General features: G+C 36.7%; 1 long non-coding RNA gene across 1 annotated transcript; it reads right to left on the reverse strand.

Annotated features, from left to right (window-relative positions):
• Positions 1 to 234: 234 nt before the first annotated feature.
• On the reverse strand, positions 235 to 18,832 carry LOC123601691. The gene is made up of 3 exons (XR_006714241.1): positions 18,803 to 18,832; positions 16,194 to 16,275; positions 235 to 535 (listed from the first exon to the last, which is right to left on the reverse strand). It is a non-coding gene; the product is annotated as an uncharacterized LOC123601691 (long non-coding RNA).
• Between the last annotated feature and the right edge of the window lie 256 nt (positions 18,833 to 19,088).

The raw sequence follows: 19,088 nt of genomic DNA on the forward strand, positions 1-19,088 counted from the left end.
TATCCTGCAAAATTCGTAGCTTCCAAATGTTCCCGCAACCTCTTATCCCTAAATGCACTTAAGCAGCCAATAACTGTTACCCTGAGATTCCATCTTCCTGTTGTACCTTCTGTCCCATGACTAAGATGACTCATTTCCTTCTGCTTTCCAAGAATTTGCGCAGGGGATAATTCTTAGAAGAAAATTAAGTTTCGAATGACCATCCCCAATCAGCCTTAAAATCGTTCAGCTACTTGCTTCCCGCAGAACACTCATCTTAAGCTACTCCCCACATTTTAGCACTCTTAATACATGCTTGATTAAAGACTTTGGGTTGATATTTTCTTTCTTTCAGTGTAGGATTTACCTTAAAGAGTTGTAAATATAAAATGTTAGCAAACATTTTAGCAGAGAACAGGCTTCATAGCAGTTCCTCCATAAACGGTAGTAATACTGATGATTCCAATAATTAAAAACATTTGTAGCTGATTTCATTGGAGGATGACGATGACGATGATGATGATGACGATGATGACGATGATGATGATGATGAAGCCTAGGAAAGGAAACCGCCAATAATTGGGAGCGACTTGGAACAATCACAGTGGAACAGTAAATTTTTGAGGCTAGAGCAAACGCAACAGTAGGGCACATTGCCAGCAGTAAACTGAAATGCAAACAGCAAATTACTCTGATGCTTAAATTATTGTTTTCCTTGGTGATACCACACACTGTTGCAGATTTCAGGCCGTTGTTTCTTTACTGATACACATCTCCGTGTTGCTTGCCGGCATTTTCAAAAGGGAATTTTATAGACTTCTTGTTAGAGATTTCTGTCTCAAGTCTCTAGAAACAAACCAGGTCCTTCGTGCCACGTAAGCCTCTGCCATTAGGATACAAGTAATAACGGAGCATTTTTTACTGTCACAGAAGAAAGACTAAAAATTTGTAGTCTTACCCTTTGACACTGACTGAAATGGGAGATGAAATGAGGTCACGTATGTCCAGGGGTTTTTAAATGGAGCCAGGAGGCCAGAAAGGAGATGGGCCTTTTGTGCGTCCTCAGCAGTGAAACCTTCAACTTTTGGACGGGGCCAAACCACAAATATTCCAAGGATTCAGCCCAAACACCTGCAACTTGCTACACTAGGCAACTTTGCTCAGTGATAGCCTTAGCAACAAATTATATTCAGTTTCGTTTTCTGCCTCCAACACCAATCAAAATTCTCTGGAAACAACAAATGCAAGCATAAGAGTATATCTTCAAAACCTCTTGACTTTTGTTCTCTGAGAGGACACAGTTTGGGCTGCTACCCAAATCTGTCCCCCAAATTGCAGTTCTGAGACCCCCAAATATAATGCTTGATTTTATTTTAGCTTTGCCTGTTTCCTTGGTCAACACCAAGTTTTTAGAGATAAATAAAAGACTTCTACATCTTTGAAAAATGCTTATATTCAGAGAGTGGATTTATTTTTTAAGGTGCTCAGGGAAACACTTATGCGAAACTTCAAACCACGGAAAGGCCAACCTTTGCCTTGACTTGATCTGTGGAACTTCACAGTATTTGGGCAGAGTCCTGTTCTCTGCCCAGGAAAGCATATAAGAGGTCAGTGGTCATGAATTCTTTGCATTTGGAAAGGAAGTTGCTTCTGAATTTTATTCTTAACAGACACCACTTGAGATCCAGATCTCTTTTGTTTTTGTTGTTGTTGTTGTTTATTGTTTTTAAATTTTAAATTTACTTTTTTTTTATTATTGAGGTATAATTGACATATAATGTTATATTAGTTTCAGGTGTACAACACATTATTTCAACATTCTATACATTTTCACTGACCACCATGGTAAGTGTAGTCACCATCTGTCACCATACACTATTCACTAAATTTCTTACGCTGCCCTTCATTTTTCTCCCCAAAGGAAAATACCTTTGTCTTATAAATTTCATATGAAGATAAAAAGCTTCTGCACAGCAAAGGAAACAACCAACAAAACTAAAAGGCAACCAACGGAATGGGAAAAGATATTCGCAAATGACATATCGGACAAAGGGCTAGTATCCAAAATCTATAAAGAGCTCACCAAACTCCACACCCGAAAAACAAATAACCCAGTGAAGAAATGGGCAGAAAACATGAATAGACACTTCTCTAAAGAAGCCATCCGGATGGCCAACAGGCACATGAAAAGATGCCCAACGTCGCTCCTCATCAGGGAAATACAAATCAAAACCACACTCAGATATCACCTCACGCCAGTCAGAGTGGCCAAAATGAACAAATCAGGAGACTCTAGATGCTGGCGAGGATGTGGAGAAACGGGAACCCTCTTGCACTGTTGGTGGGAATGCAAATTGGTGCAGCCGCTCTGGAAAACAGTGTGGAGGTTCCTCAGAAAATTAAAAAAAGACTTACCCTATGACCCAGCAATAGCACTGCTAGGAATTTACCCAAGGGATACAGGAGTACTGATGCATAGGGGCACTTGTACCCCAATGTTCATAGCAGCACTCTCAACAATAGCCAAATTATGGAAAGAGCCTAAATGTCCATTAACTGATGAATGGATAAAGAAATTGTGGTTTATATACACAATGGAGTACTACGTGGCAATGAGAAAGAATGAAATATGGCCCTTTGTAGCAACGTGGGTGGAACTGGAGAGTGTGATGCTAAGTGAAATAAGCCATACAGAGAAAGACAGATACCATATGTTTTCACTCTTATGTGGATCCTGAGAAACTTAACAGAAACCCATGGGGGAGGGGAAGGGAAAAAAAAAAAGAGTTTAGAGTGGGAGAGAGCCAAAGCATAAGAGACACTTAAAAACTGAGAACAAACTAAGGGTTGATAGGGGGTGGGAAGAAGGGAAGGATAGGTGATGGGCATTGAAGAGGGCACCTTTTGGGATGAGCACTGGGTGTTGTATGGAAACCAATTTGGCAATAAATTTCATATATTGAAAAAATAAATAAATATTCCCCAAACAACAACAAAAAAAATAAATACAAACAAATAAATATATAAATAAATAAATAAATAAATAAATTTCAGAAAATAAAAAAGGAAGAGGAAAAAATATTCCCCAGAATCTTACCATCCAAAGACAAGCAATAATAACATTTTGAGCCAATTTTCTTTCAGTGTTTTTATTCTGCCTAGTTACTTTTTCATAATTATAACTTTTTAACCCACATTTTAATTCACATTATATATTATTACTATTTTTTTTCAATTCAAGTGTAATTAACATGCATGCTTTCTTAGTTTCAGGTGTACATTTTAATGATTCAACAATTTTATACATTACTCAGTTCTCTCACCGTGATAAGTGTACTCTTAATCTCCTCCACCCATTTCACTCATTCCCCCCACCCACCTCCACTCTGGCAACCACCAGTTTGTTGTCTACATATAAAACTTTGTTGTGGGGGATAAGCTTAGGAATCCCCCAGGCTTACACCAATGGGTTAACAAGGCATAAAGAAATACAAAGCCATAAAATTCTCACACCCAAGTTTGGGTAAACCAGATTGGCACCCCAAAAATAGGGGGTGCAGAGGCACCCCAAGAATAGGGAGGTGCAAAGGCACCAGGAATACAGGGGGGTTGCAGAGGGTAGGGCAAAGACCTCAAATAGGAACGGCAAAATGGTGCCCAATACATAGGTATATGAAATAAATAAGATTAGAAATTCAGGGTGGAAGCACTCCCAATTTAGTACTACAGCAGAAAAGCTGCTTTCACAGGAGGATAGGGCCAGGTTAGGTAAATTGTGAATTGGACTATGGACCCCTGCGCTGCAGGCAAAGCAGTTCAGAGTGGAGATGGTTAACAAAAGAAAAGGTGCCTTGTCAACCCTGAGATTATTCCTCCTATCTGTCTCATCCCCAAAGCTAGCTAAGATAAACAGAGGTGCTGCCTCCTGTCCACTGTAAACAACCTTCCTCCCAACTGCCCACCCCAAATAGCTTCAACACCCCCTTTCCCTCACGTCCACAAGTTAATGTTCAAAGATTCATTGTCCCTTTGTGCACGTCCATCACCATGTTTGTAAGCCTTCTGATCCCAATAACAATGGGACATGGACCCTTATTCGGGGCTCTTGTCTTTTCCTGGACTCCTGTGTCCCGCTCTCTTGCTAGACAAGAGAGAACTTTAGAACTTAGAGTCTACGACACTTTGGGATTTTTTTGTTTACCTCCCTTTTTCTTTGTTCATTTGTTTCGTTTCTTAAATTCCACATATGAGTGACATCATACAGTATTTGTCTTTCTCTGATAGACTTATTTCGCTTAGCATTATACCCTCCAGATCTACCTATTTCATTGCTAATGGAAAACTTTCCTTTTTTATGGCTGAGTAATATTTCACCTATATGTATACTACAAATGCTGTACTTTCTTAAGTGAACTGACTTTTAGTCTGGCAGCCAGAATCTTTACAGAACTCTATTCTAGGTTCAAGTTTTAGAGAGACTGAGTCTGTTCTTAATGGAGTTCTCTCTTGACTTCTAAGAGATAAGCAAGGGTTAAAATTCCTAGGGCAATCAGAAGTGCCTGGGTGGGTCAATCTGTTAAGTATCTGACACTTGATTTTAGCTCAGGTCATGATCTTGGAGTCATGAGATTGAGCCCTGCCGGGGCTCTATGCTGGACACAGAGCGTGCTTGAGATTATCTCCTTCCTTCTCCCTCCACCCCTCTCCTGCTTGTGCTCTCTCTCTCTCTCAAAAAAAAAATTAATATAAATTAATATATTAAAAAAAAACTCCTGGGGCAAGCAGTTTCTAAAAGATACCTTCATGTAATATAATTATCCAAAATTTCATTGGGAATTATTTTCCATAGATGTTATATTATAAATTCATTGAACTACATGCAAGTGGATTGAGTCCATTCAGATGTTTGCATCATATTAAATGAAGAGGGTTTTTTTGTTTATTTATAATATAGGTACTAAATTTTGTTTATGTGTTGCAATTCCGACAACTTTTGTTAGGTTATCTCTTATTTGACATAGTTAATTACCCCTTTCTTATAAATGAGTGCACTTGCTCCATTGAAAGACTGAATTATTTTCCCTGTCTTTGAATGTAGGCTGACCTTAGTAACTTACTTGATCAATGAATTCAGCAGATTCTTGAATAGAATTCTGGAATCAGATCACTCACTGGACAGATGGCAGCAGGAGTCCACTGCTGGTGGAATGGGGCAGTCATAACCACTAGCATGCCCAAGCATTGCAATTACTAAGACTCGCCAACAGTGAGTTAGAATGGGGCACAGTTAAAAACCCTACATTGGCTAATGTAATTATCTCTAGGTATGAGAGATGTGGGAAGCAATAGTAACTTTTGGACTATGAAGTTGTTGTTGTTAAATGCCCCTCATATGCCAAAGAATGAAAATGACAGAGTCGGACGAGACAATTTCCAATTCATGCTATGATGTCAAAGTCAGTTAGGCAGCATTTAAAAAGATACTCAGTGGGGAGCCTGGGTGGCTCAGTCAGTTAAGCATCCAACTTCAGCTCAGGTCATGATCTCGTGGTTCATGGGTTTGAACCCTGTGTCAGGCTCTGTGCTGACAGCCAGAGCTTGGAGCCTATTTCAGATTCTGTGTCTCCCTCTCTCTCTGCCCCTGCCCCACTTGCTCTCTCTCTCTCTCTCTCTCTCTCTCTCTCTCAAAAATAAATACACATTTAAAAAAATTTTTAAAAAGATCCTCATCTCCTACAGTTAGAGACCAGACTCATATAACACAAACCAACAACCTGATATTGGGCATAGAATAAGAAAGAAGCTGAATTCACAATCTCTCCAAGTTTCCTGTATAAAAGTCAGGACTCTGATAGGGAAGGAATTGGACACTGAGAATAGGGAATAAGACATCTGATGTGTTTGAGATAGTCCATTTTTCCCAAATCTTCTGACCCTGTAAAGTAGCCCTCTCCACCTTGCTGGAAGAGACCAAACTTCCTCTGCCAGAGACAATAAAGAGCCCTCACCTGAGTGAGGTGTGGCACAAGATAATAACTATTTTTCTCAAGATCTTGTCCCACCTCCCCTCTTAGCTTCTAGACCTAAACCAAAGGCAAGACCCAGAATGGTTTTGTCTGATTACTAAGGAGAATTGGCCTATTATTCACCAAAAGAGTTACAGGACTTGACTAACAAGTACCAGCCAGAACCAGAAAACATGGTATACAGCTTGAAGGTAATGTGCTTAGGGAGGGAGGAATATAAAGCAGGATAAGGAAGAATTTACTGATGCAGAACTCCAGTGACTCAAAAATTTCCTTGTAGGCAAGACACCAGGAGTGGATCCTAATGTACTATCAGGGTGGCTCCTTGAGCCTTGGAAAAACTGACAGGAAGTGAGATAGACATACCATTATTGTCAACGGAGATTATTGAAGAAGGGGCCCAAAGACTCAAAGACGTTAGGATGGTTGAAAGGGTTTATGTTATAAGAAAACAGATATAATAATGATGCTATCAGGTATCCACTAAAGAAGGTATCATGTGACTGTGTTCCCTGAGAGGACACTTCTTCCACTGAAACAATAAAGAAAGGCACTAATAAGAGGGGCTCCAGCTGGTGGGAAGCCAGTGGTATGAGATGTTGTTATGCATCCAGGCTTCCCAGAGCCAAGGAGAATGATAGGATTCCAGAACACATGAATAAAGAAATTAATGCCACCACCAAAGACATAGAGGATACAGCAGAAGTAATCATATTATCTCTCTATTTAAGTCAGCAGTCTGGCCATCCAGAAATCAGATGGCTCTTAGAGAATGGCTGTAGACTGCTTAAAGTTCAACCAAATAGTGGCCCAATAGCAGCTCCATACCTTACATGGGATCGTTTACAAGGTCTCCCATACATGGTATGCAGTTAATGACTTGGGAAATGTATTCTTTTCTATTCTGCTTAGAATGGAGGATGAGAAACAATTTACATTCATATGAGATGAACAACAATATTGATTTACAATTTTTCCTCAAGGCTATATTAACTTACCTCTCTTCCTTAATATAGTCTCCAGGTATGTGGCCCCCTAAGGTATTTGGCCTCCTACCTACTACATTTAGTGGATACTAATTGTAATGTCTACTACATTGATAATATCATGCTGCTAGAGAAGGTTACACAAGCAGATGCTGGAACATGGGAGACCTTGATAAAACACCTGTGTTCTACTGCTAGGTATTTACCCAAGGGATACAGGAGTGCTGATGCATAGGGGCACTTGTACCCCAATGTTTATAGCAGCACTTTCAACAACAGCCAAATTAAGGAAAGAGCCTAAATGTTCACCAACTGATGAATGGATAAAAAAGTTGTGGTTTATATATACAATGGAATACTACTTGGCAATGAGAAAGAATGAAATATGGCCTTTTGTAGTAACGTGGATGGAACTGGAAAGTGTTAATGCTAAGTGAAATAAGTCATACAGAGAAAGACAGATACCATATGTTTTCACTCTTATGTGGATCCTGAGAAACTTACCAGAAGACCATGGGGGAGGGGAAGGTGGAAAAAAAAGTTAGAGACTCTTAAAGACTGAGAATAAACTTGGGTTGATGGGGGGTGGGAGGGAGGGGAAAGTGGGTGATGGGCATTGAGGAGGGCACCTGTTGGGATGAACACTGGGTGTTGTATGGAAGCCAATTTGACAATAAATTTCATATTAAAACAAAAACAAAAACAAAAAAACAACACACCTGTGCTCTGGAGGGTGGGAGACACAACACAAACACACAAACACCTATTAGGATTCAGGAACTTGAAATGTTGGGTGAGTTTTACAGGTCCAGTGGTTAGGGGTATGCTAGAATACTCCATTCGAAGTAAAATTTATGAAGAAAGAACCAGAGGGTCCCAGTAGGCCTCTTTGGGTCTTGGAGGCAGCATATTCCACAGCTAGGAATAGGTCTCCAACAAAGATACCAAATGGCACAGAAGGCTGTAGGCATTAAGTGGGATGCAGAACAGGAGAGGCTCTGCAGCAGGTCCAGGCATAGTACAAGCAGCCCTGCCCCTTGGGCCACGTGATACAACAGGATCTATAAGGAAAGTGATGGTCATGGGAAAAAAGCAACATGGAGCTTATTACAAACCTCAGTGGGAATGCTGCTGGTCCTGAGCTTCAGAAGCCATTCTATACCATTGGCAAAAAGAATGCTATGGCTTTTGAGAAAGAGCTCCTGGTATGTTTGTGGGCCGTAATAAAGAGCGAAGTCTTGCCCAGAGCCACCGTGTGAGCATGTATCCAAGATTTCCCTAAGGCCCTGCGTCCCATCAGATACTCCAATAAATAAAGTAAAATGGGAAAAGCAGCAACCTATCATAAGATGAAAATGGTACATCCTAGTGGATCCCAAGTAGGACCCAAGGGATGATTAAGCTGCAATGCATATGTGTATGAATAAAACCTCCCCTTTCCTATCTCCAATGCAACTCCTATTGAAGTAATCAATGTCAACAGCTTGCTGTGCATCCTTTAGAGTTCTCCCTATGCGCATTTACAACACCTGCATGCACATGCACATTTTATTATATATCTTTGGTCCTTGTTCTTAATGATTATAGCTACACTTTGATCTTCAGCTTGATTTTTTTCCAACTAACAGTGACTACATATGATAGTTCTCTCCAGGTTAGTCCATTATTACCTAATCTGGTCTTTTATCTTTTTTTTTTTTTTTTCCCAACGTTTATTTATTTTTGGGACAGAGAGAGACAGAGCATGAACGGGGGAGGGGCAGAGAGAGAGGGGAGGGAGACACAGAATCGGAAACAGGCTCCAGGCTCTGAGCCATCAGCCCAGAGCCTGACGCGGGGCTCGAACTCACAGACTGTGAGATCGTGACCTGGCTGAAGTCGGACGCCCAACCGACTGCGCCACCCAGGCGCCCCCCTAATCTGGTCTTTTAATTTGCTGTGCATTTCACACACACATACACATGAAAATTTACTCTTCTTATAATGATAGACATATAGACCATTTCTTTTAATTTTCCATGCATAATGCTGAAATATACGTAATCTTATTCTTTTGCATTTATATTTCTCCAGACCAGATTTCTAAAGAAGGATTTATAAGTTGCCATATAAATTTATATATAAATATATATATATTTATATATAATTTATATATATATATAAATTACCAGTTTCTTTGAGGAAATGGAGTATTCGTACTATCAGAAGAAAATAAGAGTGTACACAGCCAAATAGGAACTTCACCATCATTGAAAATTAACAGTATTTCATCTACATTGTAAGGCACTGCAATGGCATTTTAATTTCATTTCCTTTACTTCACCAATGATGATAGTGAAACTTTTTGACATACTTTTCTGGCATATGGATCCCCATTTCTGTGAGTTGCCTGTTCATTTGTTTGCCCATTTATCTAGTTTCTTTCTCTTTGAATTTTAGACTGTTGTCCAATTTATTAGGGATATTACCTCATTGTTTGGCATATGTGCACAAACATTTTCTCTTGCTTTATTATTTCCCTTTTTAATATCATTTGTGGTACTCTGAACTGATGTCTTGGCTTTGATAACAAGTAATCTGGTAAATGCTGGACAGCAAAGTGGAAATGTGATGACAAGTGTATAGAAAATTAGACATCTGTTGAACCCAAATAAGATATTATTATTTTATGTGATTCCTATACATTATATAAACTACTTTTAAGATACCCTGAAGTCTGGTAAGAAATATTAATTATAGTAATAAGAAATAAAAAATGCCAAATACGGAATACTTTATACAGGGAGCACCATGAAGAGAATATTACTTTTTGTCTCATTAATTCAGGAAGAAAATATCAAACGTTTTCGAAGGTGACAATCACTATGTAGGATAATTTATATGAAAAAGATCTGCTTTTAAATAACATTTATTATCACTTCAATTAATGTCCTCTTTAAATAGAATAAAAGCAATATACTACTTATATTACACAATAATTATATGTGAAGCTTGATATATAAATAGTGACTGTATTCAGGTGATTATTTTATCGTTGTCATGATTATTTGCTCTATGCTATACCAGTAAGTTTTCAGTAGTTACATAGACAATTCTAGGCTTATGTTAGGAGCATCAGCTATGGTATAAATGTCTTCATTTATGCCTGTCTAAATATACTAATATAGGTATGAGGGTTAGGGGCTAGTATAGAGAGGTTGCTTCTAGTTTTGGTACAACCACTCTTTCCTTTTTTCTTTCTTTTCTTCTTTCTTTCTTTCTTCCTTCTTTCCTTCCTTCCTTCCTCCCTCCCTCTCTTTCTTTCTTTCTTTCTTTCTTTCTTTCTTTCTTTCTTTCTTTCTTTCTTTCATTTATTTGAATATAAGTCATTTTGAGTCTTTTACAAGACAAGGAGGATGATCTTTATGCCCCTTTCATACCTATATTCTGTGATCTTAGAAATCCTCATGGACGTTGCAGTATCTCTGTATTATACAAAAATAAACAGGAAATTCAGTTTTAAAAAAAAGTCACACAAACCAGCTGTTTAGTCTCCTGAGAATGTGAGCAAAACGCCAAAGTCTGCTCTCTCTAGAGAGCCTGTGCTAGGAAGGTTATTTTCCTGACATTCAAACTCATCCTGATGTTCCTCCACCAGATTTCAAAAACTTCATACTATCTAAAATGCTATGTATTCACTTCTTTAAGGACATCCTTCATGTAGCTCCTTTACCTGCTTCAACGGAAATTATCATTTTCTACAAGAATGGAACACTCAACTTCCTTCGTGGTGGTACCAAAAAAGTAATATAGACACTACATAAAGGAATCATAAAGATGTTTGAGAAGGTTAAAAAGATAAAATTTAAAAATAAGGTATAACTGAGGTGCCAGGTGGCTCAGTCCATTAAGTGTCCAACTCTTGATTTAGGCTCAGGTCATGATCTCATGGTTCATGAGTTCAAGCCCTGCATCAGGTCCTGTGCTGACAGCACAAAGACTACTTGGGATTCTCTCTCTCCCTTTCTCTCTCTGCCCCTCCCCCCCCTCTCTCTCTCTCAAAACAAGTAAAAACTTAAAAAATAAGAATAAGCTACAAATTCAAAATATTTATGCAAAACATGATTACTAAGGAATAAAGATCTAACATACAAATATTTGATATCTCTGAAGAAGATAGATATCATATTTAAAAAATTACTAAAACATAAAATAATCTGTATTTATGGAGTAAAAGTACACAATATGTCTTAAGGAATAAAATTCTAGTAAAGTGGCTGGACTTTTTTTCTTAACTGAAGTGGAAAACAATCTGATTATTCTCAAAATGCTCCATAATTTCATTCCACCCTACATTCATTACAGTAAATAGTCTTATAAATGGACCCAATATTGGACAGCTGTTGGACTTATAGGAAATGGTGATATGACAATAATAATATAATCAATAATGACATTAATATGATTAATAATAATATAGTAATATAATTAACACAAAATTGAAATGAAAGAAAACATAGTTTTAAAGGTTCTCTTGCCCACCAAACTCTTCATCTCAGTATAGAGAGTAATTAAATACTGATTAAATGTGATAATCACAGTATTTTATATGTAGGTATATTCTGCGACATAGGGAATTTGCCACTAGGAGTATTAAAGATAATAATATAATATATCAAATCAGCCTATGGAAGGAAAATAAAAAATATAAATATAAGAAAAGTCCCATATTAACTAATTAACTAATATTAACATCTTTAATACTGATATAGTTTTAAAGCAATAATTCAAGAAACTTTATACAATTCTAAACATTAACTTCAGAAATTATGAAAATGAATTATACCACTTTCAAATTATTAGAATAAATGTAAATATGTTACAGATGCCTCAAAACATGAAAAGTCATACTATAAAGTAAAATATTTTTAAAGAAATATTAAAAGAAGAAAGTCTTAAGAATGGAATGGCACAGCTAACATGAAACCTCTTTATTGTTGCAGCATTAGTTAAAATAGCAAAAGATTGGAAATAACTCTTTATCAATATTTCAAAGGTTAGCTACATAATTTTTTAAATAAGTTAGAGCTATGTGTTTTGAAGTGACACATACCTATAAAATATTCAACTTAAAAAATCAAGGAGCTAAATCACATGATCATCTCATAAACACACACACACACACACACACACACACACAACATTTCACAAAATACAACATCCTTTCCAAATGAAATGTCTTAACATATTTGTTACAGAAGGAACATACAGCAACATCATGAAGACCATATATAACAAACTCACAGCTAATATTATACTCCATGAAGAAATATGGAAATTTTTCCTCTAAGATCAGGAACAAGACAACAATGCTCACTTACACCACCTTTATTCAACATAGTACTGGAAGGCCTAGTTATACCAATTAGACAAGACAGAAATACAAGACATCCAAATTGGAAAGGAAGAACTGAATTGTCTCTGGGTTTGTTGATTAAATGCCTTTATATGTAGAAAATCCCAAAGATCCCATTAAAAAATTAAAAGCTAATCAACAACTCAGTAAAGTCAAAGGTTACTAAAGCAACATACAGGAATCAGTTGAATTCCTTTACACTAATGAGAAACATGTGAAAAAGAAATAAAAATATCCCATTCACAATAGCATCAAAAACAATCAAATACTTATGAATAATATCAACCTAGGAGGTGAAAGATATGGCAATGAAAAAATACAAGACTGCCGAAAGAAGTCAAAGAAAATACAAATAAAAAGACACTCCATGTTCATGGATCAGAAGAATATTGTTAACTAAACTATGGATGCAGCCCAAGTGTCCATTGAGAGATGAATGGATAAAGATATGGTATATATATGTGCAATTTGGCCACAAAAAGAATTAAATCTTGCCATTTGCAACAACATGACTGCATCTAGAGAGTATAATGCTAAGCAAATAAGTCTAAGAAAGACAAATACCATGTGATTTAACTTATATGTGTAATTTAAGATACAAAAAAATGAACAAAATAAAAAGAGAGACAAATCAAAAAAACAGACTCTTAGTTATACAGAATATTTACCAGACAAAGTGGTATAATTCATTTTCATAATTTCTGAAGTTAATGTTTAGAATTGTATACACTAAAGTTTTTTGAATTATTGCTTTAAAACTATATCAGTATTAAAGATGTTAATATTAGTTAATTAGTTAATTTGAGACTTTTCTTATATTTATATTTTTTATTTTCCTTCCATAGGCTGATTTTGATATATTATATTTACCCACCAGAGTGGGTGGGGGATGAGTGAAATAGGTGAAGGGGATTAAGAGTACACTTATCTTGATGAGCGCTGAATACTATATGGAATTGTTGAATCCCTATATTGTATACCTGAAACTAATATAACACTGCGATGTAAACTACACTGGAATTAAAACTTAATATAAATAAATAAATTAATTAATTAATTAAAATTTTAAATGGGCATAAGAACTAAATAGACATTTTTCCAAGAAGACCACAAGACAAGTGGAAAGATGCTCAGCATCACTAATTGTCAGGAAAATAAAAATCAAAACCATAAGCAGATACCACCTCATACTTGTTAGAATGGCTATATCATCAAGACGAAAAGAGGCAACAGGTGCTGGTGAAGATTAGAGAAAAGGGAACCCTTATACATTGTTGGTGAGAATGTAATTTGGTCCAACCACCAAGAAAAACAGTATGGAGGCTCCTCCCGAATTAAAAATAGATCTACCGTACAATCTAGAATTGCATTGCTGGGTATACACCTAAAGGAAATGAAAACAGGACTTTGAGAAGATATCTGTACTACCGTGTTTATTGCAGCATTATTTACAATAACCAAGTTATATATGGAAACACCTAAATGCTCATCAATAGATAAATGGATAAAAAGAGATATGGTATATATACACAATGGAATATTATTCAGCCATGAGAAAGAAGAATATCCTGCCATTTGCAACAACATGGATAGACTACTATTTTACCCATGCTCAGTATAATGAATATAGATAACAATGTCCTGCTATAATTATGTAATGTGATAAATAGCACCACATGGCAGTCATATTACAATATAAAAATGTATCAAATTAACACATTGTCCATCTTAAATTTATAAAATGTTATATGTCAGATTCATTCAATAAATTAAATGTGAGGAGTAGAGATGTGTATAAGGTAAGCTTTCCTTTATATTATTTGTAAAAGTGCATACATATGTTCAAATATGCATGCTTTTATATGCAAAGAAAAATCTGTTGATAAGAAATCTCTTCATAGGAATCTGTTTGAAATGAAAGTGAAATTTACATTGATTTGTATTTTCATTATGCAATGTAAATTTTGCACTACTCACAGTCATATTTATAATTGGAAAATAACAAACCTTAGAAATTATGTTGGAAGGAATATTTAATCAGACGAAAAAACATTCATATTTTTATTAATCTAAAAAAGAATATAACAAGTATATATAGCATGCATGATATGACTAAGGAATTATATTCAAATCTACTATTTTATCCATGTTTTTACCTCAATACCTCTATACCTCTTACCTCTATACCTCTATTATAATTTCAAATTCTACCTAAAGTTTTTTTAAAAAGTAACATGTAAGCCACTAGCCATAAAGCAAAAAAATTTACTTCTCTAGAAAATGTATATGTATTTCATCAGGAATAATACAGGTGTGGGTAACTGTGGTCTAACTTGAAGTGGCTTCGGATTATTGATGTCCCACCTACCTTCTTCAATTTACTGCTGCATAATCCCTTTTGTGTCCACCATTTAATCTTTGGGATGTAGCAAAGAGGTAGATTTATAAGGTACTTCTGTCTCGATAAATGAAAATATAACACCTTACCCTCATATTCCCAGCTGTTGAGTCATATTTGTAGTTTCCCCTGACCTAGAAACAGTCATTTAAAATGAGCCTTAGCCACTTACTCACTGGGCACTCCTACCGCATTATGAGATGGCCTCTCCACTACCGTCAGCAAGAAAGAGGCTTTAAAGACATATCTTCACTAAGCTGTAGGCACTTCAGAAAGTGTAGTGTGTACACTGTTTCTCTCTGTTACACTGCATAGCGTGGCTGATTCTGTTGTGTCCCACTCTTACCAGCCAACTTTCACTGCCATCACCTGCATTTCTTTGCCTCAAGATGTCTCTCTCTACTACTTTTCTACTACCCAGCAAGCCAGAAGTGACCCCTAAAAATTAGCACTCCCTAGGAGTAGTTTTCAACCAAAGACTGATTCAAAGAAATGAGAAAAGGAAGCAAAAATGTATAAAAAGCAAATGAGACAAAAAGAAAACAAAAAGCAAGATGGTAGGTTTTAACCCAAGCATATCAATAATCACTCTACATGTAAATAGCTCCAAATAAAGTGTAATAAATAAAGTGTAAGCTTGATATTGTGCACAAAGCAAGATCAACAATATGCCACCTATGAGAAACCTACTTTAAATAAGAAGACACAAATAGTTTAATATTGAAAGGCTGGAGAAAGATAAGCATTGCTAATACTAACAAAGGTAGTATGGTACTAACAAAGTTAGATGGTGTGGCTGTATTATATCAGACCAAATATATGTTAGAGCAAAGAAAATTACCAAGATAAAGAAGGTAAGCTCATAATGATAAGGGGTCAATTTATCAAGAAGATATAGCAACTGTATACATTTATGCACTTGATAACATAGCTTCAAAATATCTAAAGTGAATACCAATATAACTAAGGAAATACGAATGAGTTCACAATTAAAGTTGGGATTTCAACACTGTTATGTCAGTAATTGACAAAATAAGTAGAAAAATATCAGTAAGGGTATAGAAGACATAGACAACACCATGAACACAAAAATTAGCACTTGTAGAAGACTCTGGCCAGCAATAGCAGAACACATATTGTTATCAAATGTACTTAGAAAATTTACCAAGATCTATTGCCACCAAAAGTCTCAAATTCATCACAGAAAGTATATTCTGACCTGAATGTAATTAAATTAGAAAACAAACTAAGATCTTTGGAAAATTCCCACATATTTGAAAAATAAATAAAATAATCTATGAGTAAAAATAACCTCTGAGTTAAATTTTTAAAAATAACTGTAGCAATTATTTTTAACAGAATGAAAACAGCATATCAAAATTAATAAGATAATATAAAGTTGCACTTACAGGAGATGTCTAGCACTCACCACCAACAAAGAACAAGATGAAAAGTCTTCAATAAATGACTTCAGATTCTACCTGAGAGAAGCTAGAAAAAGAATTGAAAATAAAAAAAAAAAGTGAGCAAAATGTGATAACTAGAATCATGCCCCCTTCCAAAGCTTACAAGTCCTGATCCCTGGAAGCTGTAAATGTTTCTTGATTTGGTTAAACATTTTCTCTGGTATAATTAAATTGAAGACCTGAGATAAAGAGGTTATCCTGGGCATCTAGGTGGGACCTAAATGCAATAAAGTATTCTTATAAGAGAAAGAGATGTAGAGGAGATCAGAGAGAAAGGGAAAAAGAGAGAGACGAGAAGGCAACATGCAGACAGAGGTAGCATGGAGTAGTGTGTTCCCTGAGCCAAGGAATTCTGGCAAAACTGGGAGAAGCAAGAAATGAATTCTCCCCTAGAGCCTGTAGAGAAAGGGTGGCCCTGCCGCCATCTTGATTTGGACCCGCTTCATGGCAATGTGTTACAGCAGCCACAGTAAACTAAGATACAGAAGAAAAGAAACAATAAATATTGGAATGGGAATCAATTAAGTAAAAAGCAAAAACAAAGAAACACTTTCTTTAAAGCAGTGGAATCAAAACCAGGTTCTTTGAGGAGATCAGTACAATCAATAAAATTACCATACTGACCAGAAAAAAAGAAAAGAAACAAACTACCAACATCAATAATTAGAGACGTGAAAGCACTATAGTTTCTACTACAAGTGGACATGGTCTGAGTTAAAAGTACACTCAGACTTCTGAGATGTTGCAAATGGCCTGACTGTTGTTCAGGAACCCAGAAGATGGAAGATTGGAAGAACACAGACAAAGAGCTCTGGGAAAGAAGGACATGGATGGAGTTATGGGTGTGTGTTCAATAGATGCAGATCTTTGTGTCTTATATCAATGCCACAATATCACCTGCTGCAGACATCCCTGACCAGGTAGACAGGATGTCAGCCAGCCTGTGTCCTCAGTCATTTCAGTGCCGGCACAATGGACCCATGAACAGAGCAGCCATGGTACAAAGAAGACGGCTATGCAAAAACCCAACAGCTTGAGCTCTCCCTCACCATGGCTGATGGGATAACCTTGCCGTTACTGCAATGCTGGGGCTGCTACTGCTGAATGTTTATCTTGTCACTGAGAAACTGATTCTGGGCCATTGATGTGGCCCCATCCCTTGAGGAAACTAACCAGCCACCTGGTACTAAGTTGATTATATCAGACACCTTCCATATTGTAATAAGCAATTAATGTTTTGATCTTACTGGGATTAACACAAGTTTCAAATGCAGATTTGCTCTCTGGACTATAATGCGTTGGCTATTAGTAACTTACAGGTCACAGAATGTTTACTTTAACATCATGGGTTTCTGTCTAACAGCATTTCAGGCTAAGGGACACACTTATGGTGACTGGGGAGAAAAATCATGTGACCATGAAGCCAACATGACCTCCCATATGTCACATCATCCAGAAGCTACTGGCTGACTGAATGTTGTAATGGTCTCATGAGTAGTGTTCAGAAAACATTTTGGAGATGATACCTGGCATGGTTAGAACACCTTTTCACAATTCTCTGTATACTTTGAACCAATGGTCATTATATGGTATGCAATGTCCCTGAGAGCTAGAATACCAACATTGATAGTGGAATCCAAAAGACGAAAGAAGTAGCCCCTATCTTAAACACAAAGACCCACTTGGGGAGTTTATGTTTCCTACCACTTCAAATTGAAGACTGATGGACGTTGCATTTCTTTGCCTGAGAGCATTCACTGCTACCTGCCTGGAAGGCCCAAAGTACTGGGGGAATTAACAACCCCCAAAAGCTGCCTTCAGCCTGTGACTGATAGGAATTGGTATAGAAGTACCCCAGTCCCTGGTCACTCAGGTAGATCACCTCTGACGTCTGTGTTCTGAACATGCTTCCAGAGTCTCCTCAACTATTGCAAGCTCCGGGTGTCCACAGTAGTAGCCTCTTATTGGACAACCTCCTTTTTCTGTCTCAGTTCCTCACTCGCTGGTGTTTCCTTCACCCCCACTCAGTTCCTCAGTTCCTCACTGGTGTTTCCTTCACCCCAGATAAATTACTCAAACTCAAATCCCTGTTTTAGGTTCTGTTTCTAAGAAACACAAACTGGGAAACCAACCTGGCCTAAGAAGCAAAAATATTAGGGTTATGAAGAAACAAAATATCTCTGTTCTTTTTCTTTGCTAGGATATGTCTTACTTCTCTTTTCACAACCAAGAGACAGGTGAACATCTTTTCCTTGACATTTAGCATAAAATGAAGATTTGGTCTATACATGCGTCTGTGTGTCTGTGTGATTTTAAGCATTTTAAATCTGCTTGTAAGTTGATGTTGTATTTTGGGTTTTTTGTTTGTTTTAATTGAATAACTGACATACAGTATCCTATTAGTTTTAGGTGCACATCATATTGATTCTGTACTTTTATACATTACACAATAATTCTCACAAGAAATCTAGTTACAATCTGTCATCACACAAAGTTATTACAATAGTATTGACTATATTCCCTATGTTGTACATTACATACCCATGACTTACTTATTTTATTACTAGAAGTTTGCACCTCTTAATTACCTTACGTATCTTACCCACCCCCCTCATCTCTCTTCTCTCTGGTAATCAACAGTTTTTTTCCTGCATCTGCAAGTCTGTTTTTGTTTTGTTTTGTTTATTTGTTTTGTTTCATTTTTTATATTCCACATATAAATGAAATTATATGGTATTTGCCTTTCTCTGTCTGACTTACTTCACTTAGCATAACGCCATTAAGACCCATCCATGTTGTCGTAAATGGTAAGATTTCATTCTTTTTTTATGGCTGAGT

This window comes from Leopardus geoffroyi, chromosome D1 (genome assembly GCF_018350155.1).
Source record: "Leopardus geoffroyi isolate Oge1 chromosome D1, O.geoffroyi_Oge1_pat1.0, whole genome shotgun sequence".
Classification (NCBI taxonomy): Eukaryota; Metazoa; Chordata; class Mammalia; order Carnivora; family Felidae; genus Leopardus; species Leopardus geoffroyi.